The 16,397-nt window shown below is 35.4% G+C and overlaps 1 protein-coding gene across 10 annotated transcripts in view; it reads right to left on the bottom strand.

Moving 5' to 3' along the window:
* LMO3 (LIM domain only 3) overlaps positions 1-16,397 on the bottom strand; it is a 227,741-nt gene that overhangs the window by 176,576 nt on the left and 34,768 nt on the right. For 5 of the 10 annotated variants that reach the window (XR_008390982.1, XR_008390980.1, XR_008390981.1 and 2 more), the window contains exons 4-5: positions 13,018-13,169; positions 10,496-10,611 (exon numbers count right to left, since the gene is read on the bottom strand). The exons of 2 other annotated variants lie outside the window; for them this stretch is intronic. The gene's annotated coding sequence lies outside the window, so the exon portion shown is untranslated. Of the gene's footprint in view, positions 1-1,346; positions 1,432-10,495; positions 10,612-13,017; positions 13,170-16,397 lie in introns of those variants that run through there. 3 more of the 10 variants (XR_008390983.1, XM_037136609.2, XM_037136607.2) reach the window with 3 other exon arrangements.

Raw genomic sequence — 16,397 nt, forward strand, 5'->3', positions numbered from 1 at the left:
TATATCCAGCAAGCTCTTTGGCGTTCTTACTGAGAATCTATACTGCATGATTAAAAGATATCCTTCAGATGAGGAGGACAGTGGGTAATTTATGAATCATTCATTGATGACACAGCTTCACACAGTATTTTAAGGAATTGCATTCACTGCTTTTGCAGCTTCCTCAAATGTTGCTTTCAGTTGGCAGTGTCATAGGTCATTGCCGATTTTTTTCCTAATGTAAGCAATACCAACTTTCTATTAAAAATACTAATTTCCACCCTACTACAGTGCCTTTTGAAGTAGCGTGTATATTAAAAAAATCAAGTTACTTTGAAATATTAAAGGAATATATTTAACTGAAGGGTTTTCAGACAGGTTGTTTTTCTGTATTCCTGATGACAGAAAGATTTTAGCCTACAAAGTCAATAGTAAATTTTATTAAAGTCATTATTTTCCTGTTACAGGCCTCGTGCTTTAAATAAACTACAGCTGACAATGCTGTCTTACATACTGTCGTACTGTAAAATGTCCCCTCTTTGTTACCTCAGGGACATCTCATTTAGAACTTTGAAAGTGTTTTTACATTGGAGCTAGTCATTTGCGGAGCTGGCCTATGGCTGTGTTTAAAGAATGTGGTTGCTACTGCTCTTTTCCTCTAAATATTCTGGGGAAAGATATAAACTTGCCAACACAACATTTTAAAGACAGAAATTAATGTTCCTTCTGCATAGATAAAATATATTTTGGTCTTTCCCCATCAGTGTGCTCTATTTATGACATCATTTTCCCCACTGTGAGTAAGGAGAAGCAGAGCACTGGACAGCTATCTAAACTCAGGAATTTTAATTTCCCCACAAACTTCGTTCTTGATGAATACCCCTCTTCCACTGCACCATCTTCTTGATCAACATAATCTTGATTATATGAATGCATAATTGCTGGAAATCAAATAATTATTCAGCAAACATTTTTGAGAAAATCAAAAAGAATATATTGTTTTGGAGACATCACATATTATTATTCCAAGTCGTGTCGATTTTAACTTCCTGTATAATACACATTTTCTCTCACCATTCTTTAGCATAGATTGTGTAATTTTTAAATGGATTTTCTTTCCCTCCTTTACCTAGCCCCCTATGAAGAGAACAGAAAGGATCAGAGAGAAGAAAAAAACCCAACAACTTGCCTTTACATTTGAAGTCAGATGTAATCAACGCCACTAAATCCGCATATATTTCTCAAGCTCTTTTCCTACTTTAAGATATTTCTACAAAATACAGCTATACTGATCAGGACTATCGAAAGCAGGTGAAATTTTAATGGCTAGACTCTCCTTTCTTCCCTTTGGAGAAAACACCGGAGCACCAGAGGCCAGATGCGTAGTTAACTGTCTGGGGTCGGTCCGCTCCTCCGCCTCCCAAATCTGGCAGCATTTTTCTTCCGCTCATGCTGCATTCAGACCCAGAAGAAAATGAGAAGATGTGTGTAAACCCTTGTCCTAGACTAATAACGGCTTGATCAATGGCACGTCTTTGATTTCAAACCCAGTTCTCTCCTGTTTGATGTTTAGATAGTAATCTTTGCTGCTGGTCTGTGCCTACATCCAGAGCTTGTTGGTATGTATTTTCTGTGGCCTTTTTGACCAAGAGAAATAGAAAGGAGACTATAAAATATTCTCCCTTTGAAATGTGAAATAATTCATTTTAACAATATATTGTAAATAAATAGCTAAGAAGTGTCGTTCCTTTAAAAGGAGAATTATTCTTTAATTAACAAATGTTTCTAATTTTCCTGGGGAGATTTTTTAGTATCATACTGCAATTAAGCTATGTGTAGCTGTTTTTGTATGTAAATCGCTCCCCCTCCTACTACACATACAGACAGGCACCCATTCCACATAGACACATACATGTGCAACACAACCCACGACCCAGTCAATGACTACAACAACGCTGAGTTTCTCCGCGTTCTTTCTACACAGTTTAGAAGCCTGGCTCAACCTCAATTCCTGCAGTTCCTTATACCACATGGTGCGAATTTAGATGGTATCAAGATGCCTGGTTTGTGATGTGTGTGTGTTACTCTTCACTTAAAAGTGCTTTTACCACATTTTCTTATCAATGGAAATCTTTCAAAATATTTAAAAGCAATGCCTTTAAACCTTCTGGCTGCAATAATGCAAAAATGGCAGGTGGCTCTCTGAAAGCCGGGGATACATTTAAAGGACATCACTCATCGGGGTAAGGTGTAACAATGTTTAGAGTCCATTTTACACTTTCTGCTGGGAAGAATGTGTTTCCGTGTGATGTGGGATTCTTTCCATTTGCCCAGTGAGAACATTAGCTGCTTTATAGAGCAATGTTGTTATTTTTAAGGAAGGTGGAAAGATGAAACATTAGAAAACCTTCTTAGCAATAAGGAGAGCCGAGTTCAGTGACGATAAATAAAGAGGGCAGAAGGATCAACTTAAAACCACAAATTACTCGACCAGAAAAGATTAAAATGCTTCACCATTAGGCAACCTTTCTGAGGAGCAGAGGAAAAGGAACCTCATGCTTATGAAACAAGACTAATTAGGGAAAAGGAGAAAAACACATTATGCTTGCTACTTCAAATAGGTTACATAATGTGACTAATGCATACTTGTTAAAGGGAAGATGATACTTTGATATTCAGAGCAAAAAAGAAATTGTGACTATTGTTAATATAAATTATAAGTCTCTAAAATCCACTGCAGTGAGGAGTTAGGTTCAGAATGAAACTAAACAAAGTGTACAATTGGCCTTTCTGTTTACTGTAAGGTCTCCATTTCGGTTCCTTTATGGAAGGTAAAAAGGGCCTCCCTTCTTCCCATCTCTTCACATTCCTGGATTCACTGACAGCTGAGAACCTCTAAAAGTCCACGTGTCAAGCAAGGGGAGCTTTTACAAAGTTTTTCACCAAAGGTAAAACTCCTGAAACCACTCTCTAGAACACAAATTACTTATATTTAAGATTGTAGTTGAAATTGCTACGTAAGTGTTATACTCAAAGTGACAAAAGCTTTAGAAAGAAATGATTGATTTCTAGCATGAAAACTATGCTTGTGTTAATGAGAAACAGTGGGAACTTGTACTGGAAGGCAGTCGACCCACTATCACGATGGCACAGATTCTTGGAATTTTAGAGCTGGAGGGCAGGCCCTCTTACCCTACTTACGAAGAACAGAGGCCCTGACTGAAAGAGGACTTGCCTCCGTGACAGGCACATGTCAGCAAAGGAGTGGTTGGGAAAAACTTCTTGGTGCACTGTAATCTCCATTTGGGGCTCTCATACATAGGAGCTTATCTGTTCTTTTACATGAGTGTGGTTTCAGTATCCGTGTACCCTGAAGGTGAAGATGTATACACGGCCCTGGACGCACATTTTCAGATTGTTTTAAGCAGAGAGAACACCGAAAGCTGGTGTCAGAATGAAAGTAATCTCTTGCCTGGAATTTTTTGTTTCTAATTCCAGAATGATATACAGAAGCAGGAATAGAAGTTCCCCCTCACGCCTGTCTGTTTATACTGTGTCTAATTACCATGCTTCATTGTTAGCCATCCTTCCTCCTGGTGAACAATTAACCGGTGTTAATTTTTTGGACTCCTTTTCAAGTTGTGTTTCTAATATCTTTGGGAGCAGAGTAAAGAACATTGAATAGAATAGACCATATAGTTGATTTGATTAATAAGTAAAAATATTTATTTGAAAAGTAATGAAAAAGAAAAAAACATTAATTCATTAGCTATGTCTTTATGACATGGCTAATTTTGAAAATTATCATGAAATAATTGGGCATCAAGGCCTGTAAATATTACTTACTGGGATATACAAAAGTATGTAAGTATTGTAACACACCATATGCATACGTATGTATATATAATGTGGAGATAGTATATGCTATTTATATATAGGTAATATAATTAGTGCTCACTGGGTTACACAAAGGTATATAAACTCTAAAAGAAAATATATAAAGGCATTTTATGCTAAATCATGGAAAATAGTGTTTTCACAAAAAAGCAAGAGGGTCCCATTGTGAGATAAAACATGAACAGTCTTCAGGGCCGGGGCCCACAAGTACTCTGTACCCTCCCTTCCATACCATGCTCTGCACACTTAAGTCTTTGGAATTTCCTGTCCAAATTGTCTTAACTCTGTTTCTGCCACCTGCAAACCCCACTCCCTGAGGCCCAAACTTCAGAGAACAAGTTTCATTCATAATAGGCAGCTTTAAAGAATGGCCAAGGAGTTACTGTCTGCAGAAGACATGGACAGAGTTTGGATGTGGGTTCTATTCAGAAAAATGTATATAAAACTCTTCAAGGGAGAGGACAAAGCCCAGAGTTGGAACAGATGAGGACAGGAGGTTGGAAAAGAAAGACAACTGAGCAGAACTGAAGGACTGAGAGTTGGCCTTCCTCATTCAACCACACCTCCCTGCAGTGCAGTCTGAGAGCTTTGGAAATTCTGCATTAGAGCCTGGGCTTCCAGAGTCTTATGAAGTATATGTGCCCAAGTAAGAAGGTAGGGTGCAGTCTACTTACATGTACTTAGGAATTTGTTAGGTTTATATAGAATTTATGTTATTGATATAAACAGTATGTGGGTTTCACGAATGTTAGAGGACAGGCTGGTAATAAGTTGGGAACTCTGTATCTTACATGTTAACATAGACATGTCCCTCTTCATAGTTTTGGATATGATAGATGCACTTTAAATTTTCAGGTCAATGTAGAGAAGGCCAAGAAAAGAACCACTCAAAATGATTAGAAGAAATAGTATCTTGTGCTCACACAAGATTGGAAGCAGGGATTATTCCTGTTAGCAGACTGAGGACTTTATAACAATGACTAGAGTTCTCACAAATGTCTTGTCTCCTTACTGGGTATTAATTGAACCCAAACTAAACATTGTTTTTAAAAGCCAGAACCAATGGTAGCAAGCTTTTTTCTAAATAACTTGTCTACACTCTGGAAGAAAGCTCAAGAATATTTATAGGGCCCTGGCTCATGTAGTTCAGTAGACTGAGCGCAGGTCTGTGAACCAAAGGGTTGCTGGTTCGGTTCTCAGTCAGGGCATATTGCTTGGGTTGCAGGCCAGGTCCCCAGTAGGTGGTGTATGAAAGGTAACCACTCATTGATATTTCTTTCCCTCTCTTCTTCTCTTCCTCTCTCTCTAAAATAAATAAAATTTAAAAAGAATATTTATAGGAATATAAAATATCTAATACTTTAAAATGTAAAATTCACAATATGTAGTATCCAACCAAAAATGAGAAGTGTGCAAAAAATAAATTATAAATAAGACATATGAAAAAGAGCAAAATAAGTTATTTGCAATTGACCCAGAACTGATATAGATGTTCATATTAGCAGACAAAGACTTTAAAGCAACGATTCTATCTGCATTCTACATGTTCCAGAAGTAGAGACATGGAAAGCAAACTTCTAGAGATAGGAACTTTGAGGTGAACAATAAACTCGTGAAGGTAGTAGCAGATTAAAAATTAAAGAAAGCATTAGTGAGCAAGAGGCAGAGCAATAGAAGCTTTACATAATAAAATAAAACAGAAACTATAATTTGAACAAACTGAACAAGCAAGCAAGATAGAGACAGACTCATAGAGAGCAGGCTGACAGCTCTAGGGACCAGGGCTGTGGGTGGAGGGACTGAACAAAAAAGAAAATGGTATCATGGACTGAGACAACAGGGTGGTGATTGCAGGGGAGGTACAGAGGGTGGGGAGAGGTGGGAGCAGAGTAAGGAAGATAAATGGTAATGGAAAAACACAATAAAAAACTGTTAAAAATAATAAATCATTAATGATCTGAGTGACAACTTTGAGCACTCTATTGAATACACAATTGAGTCTCAAAAAGAAAAAAAAGAAAATTCTTTTATGAAGAATTTATATTTTAATAATATGAAGAATGTTATTTCTCCATATTTGAATAAATAATGCACAATGATTTGCTAAATTTGATTAAAACTAGAAACACAAAGGTCTAAAAGTTTGATAAATTCCAAACACAGAATGTAAAGAAAACTACACAAAATAACATCAAAATCAAATTGCTCAAAACTGGTAATAAAAGAAAATCTTAAAATCATCCAGAGGGAAAAGGACATGTTATGTACAGAAAAACAAAGATAAAGACAGAAGTTTCTCATCAAAAACAATGCAAGTAAGAAAAGTGGAACCACATTTTGAAGTACCAAAATATAAAAAATAAATAAATGCATAAAAAGCTCCCAACCCCATCAACTTAACTTCTATGCCCAGAAAACATATATGTAAAAAATAAAGCAAAATAAAGATTTTTTAGACATAAAAAGGCAGACCAAATTTATCACCAGAAAACTCACAAGAAATCTCAAAGTATTTCAGGCAAAAGGCAAGTTATACATGATAGAAATATTAATGTATACCAGTAAAAAACACCCAAAATGGTAACCATGTGAGTAAACATATATCATTTTCTTATTATTGTTTAAGTCTTTTAAAAAGAGAACAAAAACTCGAAACACAGTTGTCTGTGGGGAGTATATTCCAAGAACCTATGGAGGCCTGAAGTCATAGACAGTCCTGAGTCTTCCATATACTATTTTTTTCTCTAGATACCCTTTTACCTAAAGGAAGCATTTCACAGATTCTTATTCTAAATTATATCCAGCTTGCCAGAATCACTTCTCTAGCATTTGGGGGTCATTGTTAAGTAAATAAGAATTACTTGAATGCAAGCAAACACTGAGATACCATAGCAGTAGATCTGATAACTGAGATGGCTACTAAGTGACCAAGGGGCTGGAAGCCTATGTAGGGTGATTACGCTGCACAGAGGAATGTTTCACATCTCAGGTGGGACAGAGTTGGGTAGATTTCACCATGGTACTCAAAACAATGAGCAATTTAAGATTTCTAAAGTGCTGGTTTCTGGAGTTTTGCATTTAATACTTTTAGGTCACAGTTGACCACAGGTAACTGAAACTCCAGAAAGCAAAACCACGGATGAAGAGGAATTACTGCAACTCGCTTTTAAATTATCATTGAGAAGAAATCAAGAGGAAATTAGAAAGTAGTTTAAATGAAGTAAACTAAACATACCACATATGAAAATCTGTGTGATTCCTCTAAAGCAGTATTTGAGGCAAATTTATAGTTGAAGTGCCTACATGAAAGAAGTTTCAAATAAATGATCTCACCCCTGCTTTAAAAAACTAGAAAAAATGACAAATGAAACTACAAAAGAGAAGAAAAATATATAAAAAAACCAAAGTAACCAAAGAAAAATATAAAGATATAAGTATCACAGTAGAAGACAGCAAAATTAAAAAAAGAAAACAGGAAAACCATAGAGAAAATCAATTAAACCAAAAGTTCATATAAGAAGATCAATAAAATGAATAAACCCATAGCCATACTCATCATGAGTGAAAGAGACCAGGCACATATCACTAATATGAGGAATAAGAAAAGGGACATCAATACAGAAAGTACATAAAAGGATACTAGGGGGATATTATGAATGATTTTACGTCAACAAATTTGCCAACATATATACAATTGAAAATTCCTTGAAGAATACTGTCAAATTTCACTAAAAAATAAATTTAGAAATTATACACCTACTAAAAAATTAAAATTGTATTTAAAAACTTTGCCACAACAAATTTCCAAGCCCAGACTAAAAAGATTACGAAAAAGAAAAGTACGGAACATTATCTTGATGAGCATAGATGTATTCTAAACAAAATTTTAGCAAGCCAACCTTAACATTATTGAAGAAGATAAACACCTCCTGACCAAATGCATTTTATTTCAGGAATGATATACCATTTGAAAATAATCAACATAATCAATGTAATTCACCACATGATAAATTGACAGATTAAAAAATAAAAATCTGATTGCTATCTCAATGGATGCAGATAACGTATTTGACAAATTTAGATGTGAACCTGAAAAAATAAGTGCAATACCTGGACATTGAAAACTCTAAAATACTTCTGACATAAATTAAAAAAAATAAATCATTGAAAAAATATATCATATTCATGGGGCAGGAGAGAAAACATTAAGATTTCAATTTGCCCTAAAGTGATCTGTTGATTCGGCACCCAGGTTAAAATCTTACCATGTGGTTTTGCAGATATTGATAGCTGATATTAAAGTTTAAGTGGCAATAAAAATGATCTTTAATTATATAAACAAATATAAAAAGAAAATCAAACTTGTAAGCCTAACAGTACCAGATTTCAAGGCTTTTTATAAAGTTACCATAGTGGAGATGTCATTGTAGTTATATTGATAAATAGATCAATTAAACAGAATAGGAAACTATTAATAGATATATACATAAGATGAGCTAATTTTATGCCAGAAATGCAAAGACAAATTGGCACTAAAATAATTGGGAATTTGTATGCAAAAACATGCACTATGATCCACAGCTGGTACCACATACAAAGATCAACTTAAACAGAAGTATAAACCTGAATACAAAACCTGAAAGTGCAAAGCCTTTTTAAGAAAATGAGAAATTTTTTTCACTTTGTGCTAGGCAAATATTTCTTAAATATGATACCAAGAACACAGTTCATAAAAAATATGATAAATTCAACTTCATTATGATGAAAAATATCTGCTGTTTAAGACACTGTTGAGTCTGAAAAGGTAAGCCAGAGGTTGGGAGAAAGTACTTGGTAAACCCGTGTCAGATGAAGAACTTGTATGTAGAACTGGTATCTAGTTGTAAGAAAGAGAACTCTAACAACTCAATAATAAGAATATAAATAACTCCAAAGTTTGAAAAAAGGTAGAATGATACTTTGCCAAAGAAAATATAAAGATGACAAGTATGTATTTGAAAAGATGATTAACATGATTATTTACTAAGAAAGGCAAATTAAAAGTAGAATCAGTATTACTACATACATTCAAATGACTAACATTAAAAGGACTGGCCATACCAAGCATTTATGAGGCTATGAAACAACTAGGATTCTCATTCAGTGCTGGTGAGAAGGTAAAATGGTATAATCAATGTCGAAAACAGTTTCACATTTTATTAACAAATTTAGCATATTGTCTATATGATCCAGTTATTCTACTCCTAGAGAAATAAAAGCCTATGTCCAAACAGATACTTATACAGTAATATTCCTGGCAGATTTATCTGTAACAGTGGAAACAACCAAAATGTCCATCAGTAGGTGAATGGATAAATTACTTAATAATATATCCACACTGTGAAATCATGTTCAACAGTAAAAAAGGATAAACACATGCAACAGTGTGGAGGAGTTACAAAAAATTATGCTGAGAGAAAGAAGCCAAACAAAAACCAGTATCTGTGTATGATTTCATTTAAAAAAATTCCAGAAGATCAAAACTGACCAGTCATGACTGAAAGCATATACATGATACCTGAGGACAAGAAAGGCTATAAACGGGGAGTGATTATTGAGAAGCAGGAAGAATTATAGGTATGTTCAGTTTCTTGATTGTAATGATGGTTTCTCAAGTGTAAACATTTGTCCTAACTTAAAAATTTGAAAATTTAACTATATATATATATATATATATATATATATATATATATATGATGACATACATAATACATCTTATATAAGATACATCTTACATAAGATAGTCTGTTGTATCAGTTAGATTTCAGTGACCTGTTAAAAATCATTATTGAAACAAATTTGATTTTTTTTCTTTTGTGTTCTTGAAAAGTCAAAATTTTGTATACTTATATCCTAAGTTCTTCCTTAAGGACCTTTTCCCCCCAAGCTTATCAGAAGAATTCAAGGGTGTATATGGGGGAACCAGCAATTCTCACTGTTCTTAGTGTTTAATTTTTATGTGTTATTATTTTGCCAGACATTGCGGGGGTATTTATACACTTTTACTTAATTTTCTTCTTTCTTTTCTTTCCTTGGCCATACCTTTCTGCTTAAACTATTTTCCCAATTCTCTAAGTAATATATACAATATACTCCAAATTTAGGTTACTTTGCATTACTTTTCCTGGCCTGGGTGTCAGATCAATAAAACAAAGTTTGGAGTTTCTAAAAATTGATTTACAAGAAAACCAATAGAGAAAATAAAAGTTTATGAAAAAAAGGCAAACATAGGATTTCAAAATACAACTTTTATTATATTACCTAGAGAGTGGTTTAGCATATGGAGATTTCTGAACACATAAACCTGTATCTCTTCCCTGTGAGCACTGTTCAGTTTTCTCTAGTGAGTCTTCTAAAGTGAAGGATTATCACTACTCCATTACTAGTATTAGCTCTTCTCTTCAAAGAATTTTGACCTTTTCCTGTTCTATCCTATACCTGCCTTTTCATTACTGGCCATGTGGCTTCCAGTCATCTGATGCTCTCACCCTAGGAACTATCTACCCACGTTTGTGTCTCTATTTCTATTTCAAATGTAGTTCTTCTATTTATATTCTGAGTCTCAACTGTAAGTACTTACTTTTTGATAGTGTGCACTGATGGGCATAACCTATATCCATTGTATTTGTACATTCTTCCCAAATCACCTTACAGTTCCTATTTGCCCTGGTGTTCTCTAAAGATGTAGACATCTCCCTATTTAAATGAAGAACAATAAAAGTCAACAATTTTTATATAGACAAACACTAGTATATCTCTTTTACATAACGATCATAAGTCATTTTCCAAGGAAAAATCTTAGGCAATAGTTTGCTTTTACTGATTAGTTAAATCCTCCAATGGAGGCAAAATGGTTTATAAATGTAGAAAGACCTTGATTTCATTAGTGTACAACATGATCTATGGTACCCTAGCAAGCACTAAAAGCTCTAGTGAATTCTTTTCTTTACCTGCATCCTGCAAGTGTTGATGAAAGTCATCAATTTGAAGAGAAGTCATCCCATGCAACTTAGTTTACATTTCATATGAAATAATAATATAGAAAGTTTTGTCTTCAGATCCCCTAGCATTGTAGGTAGGCATATGACTGGCGATTGGCTATTTCAAGTCTCAAGTGATAAATTTGAGTCAGAAAAGCATTAATGAGGCTATTTGAAAATGATCACTAAGTGAGGAATTTGTGCGCACATTCCCATAGTAATTTGTTCCTATTTATCATCTGGACATTTCCATCATGGTCTAAGTATCATCCCAGACTAGTACCATGCAACCTAGTTATTCTAATTTAGAAATTAATTAAATCCAGCACACAAAAACACTCCATGAATGCCATTCGCGGGTAGTTTCTCCTAAGCTGCTTTTGTGTTTGTATATTGTTATTCTAATACTAATGTCCATTTTACTGGTTCTTTTAGATTCTTGGTTTAGGTCAAATGCAAGTGAAAAAACTGCCTCAAATCAAGAAAAAATATGCAGCAATGATCTCAAAGGTACTAAATACAAATCAAAATGATTTAGGGGACTACTCAATAATAAATTTATCAAGAATAAGTCAGTATGGATGATGAAGAATATTAAGATATCATTTTAACACATACAATGCCAATTTACAAAATCCACTGAGACACAGGTTTTAAATTAGCAATTTGTTTATCATCATCAAAATTTAGGTGGTAATTATTACATTCAAAACATTTACACTCAGTTGTGGTCGATACAAACTTGCAATGTATTATCAATAAGCAATATGTTAAAATGAGCTAGTAGGTTAAGTAATTTTTGAATGCCTTAGATTAAACCTTTTTCTGCTACCTTTGCATACAATTAAAACTCAGGCAATTTTAATACTAGCTACTAAGTTTGTGGCTCTTCTTTGATCACCCTTCTCAATTTCCTATGTTACCCTATATTTATCTGTACACTTAAAATTTTACAAATAAGTACTTTAGTGTGGCACACACAGACCAGGCAAGTCTCCATGTAATCCGTCATTGCTGCAAATCATCGGTGGTAGGCTGGTAAGTACAAATGTAATATACTGGCTATTTTTATGATACTGAATTCTATTTAAGGCACTTAAATTTTGTGGCATTTCCTTCTGATGGATTAACTACAAAATTGTTTTAAATACTACTTGGCAGAGTGTTGTAATGAGCTAGGCCAACTTCACTTTTGATCTCTGTTGTCAACACCGAGGTAAAGGTCATTAATACCTGTTTTCTCAGACTTCCTTACAAGTAGAAGTAATCTTGTTACATATTTTTAGACAGGGAGACATAAGTAGAGGTCTGGTATTTTTTGTAATTGTCTAATAAAAGGGTCAGATTTTGTTGCTTCATACTTTCCTTTCTTCCTGCCTTGATTCGTACATGGAGCTGCAACCCTTCTTGTCATTACGAGGCTAAGCAACAGGACATGTGTGAAAGATCAATACACTGAGGATGGTAGAACAGAAGGGTATGAAGACCCTGAGTCATTCATGGCACTGATGAGTCTTTGCACTTTAACTTTCTCTAGCAGACTTCTTGCAACGTGAGATGACTAAACGTCTTTAATCCTTAAACCTTTTTTTGGTTACTTTTCTAATACTGTGGGTAATAATATTCTTAATACCATTGTTTGAATTTTTTAAGTAGAGAAGCTTCTCAGATAACTATTTATTAATAGGGTGAGTGGTCATATACACAGTTATTTTAACATAGGCCATGGAAAGATTTATTAGCCATGAATATGCTTGGCCTGTTAGTTTGAAGTATATCATTTGACAAATGAAAACGCAAAGGGTTATTTGAAGTGTTAGTTGGGAATGCACAGTATTACAAAGAAGAAAACCATTAGAATAATTGCTGAGAAAGTAGTAGATGTTGTACCCCATTATGTAATAAATAATTGGTGAAAATAATAGATGTTGTATAAAGTTATGGAATAAATAATTGGTAAGAAAATAATAGATGTGGTACAATGTTATGGAATAAATAACTTAATGGCAGATATGACTATTAAATGACAAATGGAAATAATCAAAGACAAAATGGCTAGTTTAATGAAAAACATGATTTTGTGTTTTTGACCAGAAGTTTAGTATCAATGTTGGGTACTTACTCAATTTAATTGAATTCCGGAATAATGTTTAGAATGGGCTTGGGAATGTGGTGAAAATGTTGATCCTGGACATTTGTTGCTGATTGGAAATGATCCACAAATTTAAGTCTCATTGGAATGTCAATTATGTCAAAACATGCCAGATATGGTAGCTGCAAAACAATTTACTTCATGCTCAAAATGATAAATGACAATGAATATGCATTATTTACCCTTCTTTCATCATAATTCATGAAACTTATGTGTGCCCGCTAGAACTCTAATTGCCTTCTTGTTCATTAGGATAGCATTGCATCTGAGGAATCATCATAATGTGAACTTAAGTACTGATACCAATAAGACAGCCTATCTGAACTGCTGGGTGTGAGCTGAGGGCAGGGAACAGGAGGGATCATCGGGGAACATGGAGCTGGGCCGTAGGAATGGAACCTGGGAACCACTTGTGAACCAAGCCACATTCCTTCCAGACAGAGGTCAGAGGTCTGAGCACCGAGGGCATTGTGTGCAGCCAGACAATACCTTTGCAGACCATCTGGGGCCATGGATACCACACTGAGTTTCATTCTTGTGGGTGAGTCTGCATTGCCCAGGTAATTGAGTGCATGCCTTGCAGATGCTCACTTCCTATGCAGAGGTTATGTTCCTGGCTACAGATGACCCATCCCTCCTGTTGATGTCACCCTCAGGGCTGCCTGAGAGGCTACCCTTGGCACTGCATGAGAGGCCATAGATGATTTCCAGGATCCCTTTAGTTATGCTTTTGGTTTGGTGGCTCCCCTAGTGTGGGCAATTTGTTCATATGGGGACTAGAGCATGGGAGGTGCAGAGTTGAAAGACAGGAACAGGAATCTTCCCATTGGCCATGATGGTGGCTGAGGGAGGTTCTTACACTGAGCATGTGCAAGGCTAGAAAGATAAATGGATAGAGGGAAAAAGCCCTATTACTGCTGCTGGTACCAGAGTTGGGTGGGACTAGGGCAAGGCAAGCACAAGTGCAATAGAAGTTAAATCGTGGCATGGGGAGGTGCTGGACCAAAGACACCTATCAATCTAGGCAGGGGAAAGAAGGGATTGGGTAGGAGGTGGACAACCCAAAGTGTGCACAAGTTTAGGAAGTTAACTGGTCATCCTGAGAAAGCACCAACACCATCCCACACCCAATGCTAATGTAAATCCAGTGGTGCAAAGAAATGCTCTCTCCTGCTCAGGACCTACACTCAGATGGTGCATTGGCCTGTCCTCTCCATGGAGCAGGCAACCTTAGCAGTCACATGGTGCATGGCCTCTAGAAGAGAGTTTCTCTCTTGATCTCTCTTGCTGACGTGGTGGGCCATTTTCTGGTGTGTTCACATGATCTCCAGGCCAGGAGCATAGGACATTTTGCCCCTAGCAACTGCATGGCCAGTGGCAGCACCGGCTCCACACATAGGCTTGAGGAGGGAGTCTGCAGCCAGACAGCCATTGAGAACAAGGTAAGTTACCTGGACGACAACTTAGCAACTGCCTCAGGCTCCAAAGGACAGTACTTTAAAGTAGGCCAGGACTCTGTGTACTACTTTCTGTTTTGGATTTGCTGAGAATGGCTGGGTTTTGTGGAAAAGATGAGCTTTGAGGTGGGAAGTCCCCCATTCTCCCAGAATGTTCAGCATCTGAATGAAAACCTCTTTCCTTTCTTGCCAGCTTTTATCTCTAGAGTTTGCCTTTTGTAGAGGCAGGCAACAGAATCCCCATTTTTGTTAAGTAACAGTACTCCAACTGTCTCTGTTCTTTCTCTGAACTTAAAATGAGAACTGCATTGAAATCTGTTTAGTTTTTAAACGTGCAGAAAATAATTCAATGTGGATGATTTGTTTAGACCAATTTAATTGTGTTGCATCTAGCCTCAGAAATTACCTAAGTACCACTGTTGTAAGATTTGACAGAACCCCTAGTAATTAAAAATGGACTGATATCTCACATTAACATCTGTCTACTAAATATTAAGAAGCTACTAATAGCTGTGACCAGTGAAAACAGGTTGAGAGGTGAGGTCAGTTTCAGAATAGCTGTGCATACACTGGAGAAGGCATAAAGGTAACAACCTCTGGGGTGTGTTAACTGCCCATCACAAGCATGTTTCAGACTGCTACAGAGAAAACATGTGTTAAAATTCCAAGAATTATATGCATGTTTTGTGAATCTTGATTTCCTGCATGGTCATCTGAAAGTGGCTAAGGTGGAGGAAAGAAGCAAACAATTCAATGTGGATATCAGTGGTAAAATCCTAGTCAATAAATTTCATCCTTATCTTTGTCTAGTGTGGTTCTTATAATTCAGATTTTAAATTAAGAAAATTATTCCTCTTAGTTATTTCAGAATCTTGGAATCCAACAATGCATGCCAAATCACACTTTTACCTTACTGGAAAATTTGATAGATAGCATTTACAGTTTATATAATTATTCCATTCTTAAAAATTTTAACTTCTGATCTATGAACTGACATTTATTTCCCTGGATATAATTAGAAAATCAGGAAAGATTGGAATCAAGATAAAAATCAATAACAAATAACCAAACAGCATGGGGCTTTTAGAAATGGAGCCGTGGGGTAAAATGGTCAAGGGAGAGGACACACACGTGTATTGCCATATGATTTAGGTGGGAGAAACAGAGATGTTCTGGAGAGCTTGATAGAATGTGCTTTGGCCTGGAGTCACTCAGCAAGTACATTCCCTTTATGTTCTTGGAGAGTGGAGAGAAAACTGAGAAATCTGAAATGGAATGAGGCCACTATGTCTCTAGGACTATAATAGGACACATGAAGCATGGCATTCAAATTCTAAAGTCACAGAGTCATTAAATATTGATGAAGATAAAAATGGGTAAACTGTCTGATATTATGAAAGTTATCTGCAACAAGACCAAGAGTTTATAAGTATATTGTTGGAATAGAAGGGGAATGAGATAGTGAAGTGAATTTGGTCATCAAAGTATGGCTCATTGAAATTAACCATACAGTATTTATTAACATGAAGATATATGAACTGGTATTTGGCAATTAGTGAGTTTTCTTTATGGTGCTATATTAGTGAATATAAATTTTTATTGAAATTTAAACACTTATAGACTTTCATAGATATATTTAAGATCTTTAGTCTTCTAAACTTATTTTTCCCATCAAATCCTAAATATCTCACTTGGGAATCTCCTGCTGAAAGGTTGCTAGAAATCCAGTTGCTGTGGTTTAGAAACAATTGATACTATCAACTTTGAAGCATCATATATTGCTAAATAGAGTATATTTATATTAAAAATTAAACATTGACATATATACTAATTCACATATACCTTTTATATTATTTATTGAGCTGAATCATCCAAAATTTTCTTTAATTATTT

The sequence above is a fragment of the Artibeus jamaicensis genome, unplaced genomic scaffold (genome assembly GCF_021234435.1).
Source record: "Artibeus jamaicensis isolate MK-2021 breed Jamaican fruit bat unplaced genomic scaffold, CSHL_Jam_final contig_233, whole genome shotgun sequence".
Taxonomy (NCBI): domain Eukaryota; kingdom Metazoa; phylum Chordata; class Mammalia; order Chiroptera; family Phyllostomidae; genus Artibeus; species Artibeus jamaicensis.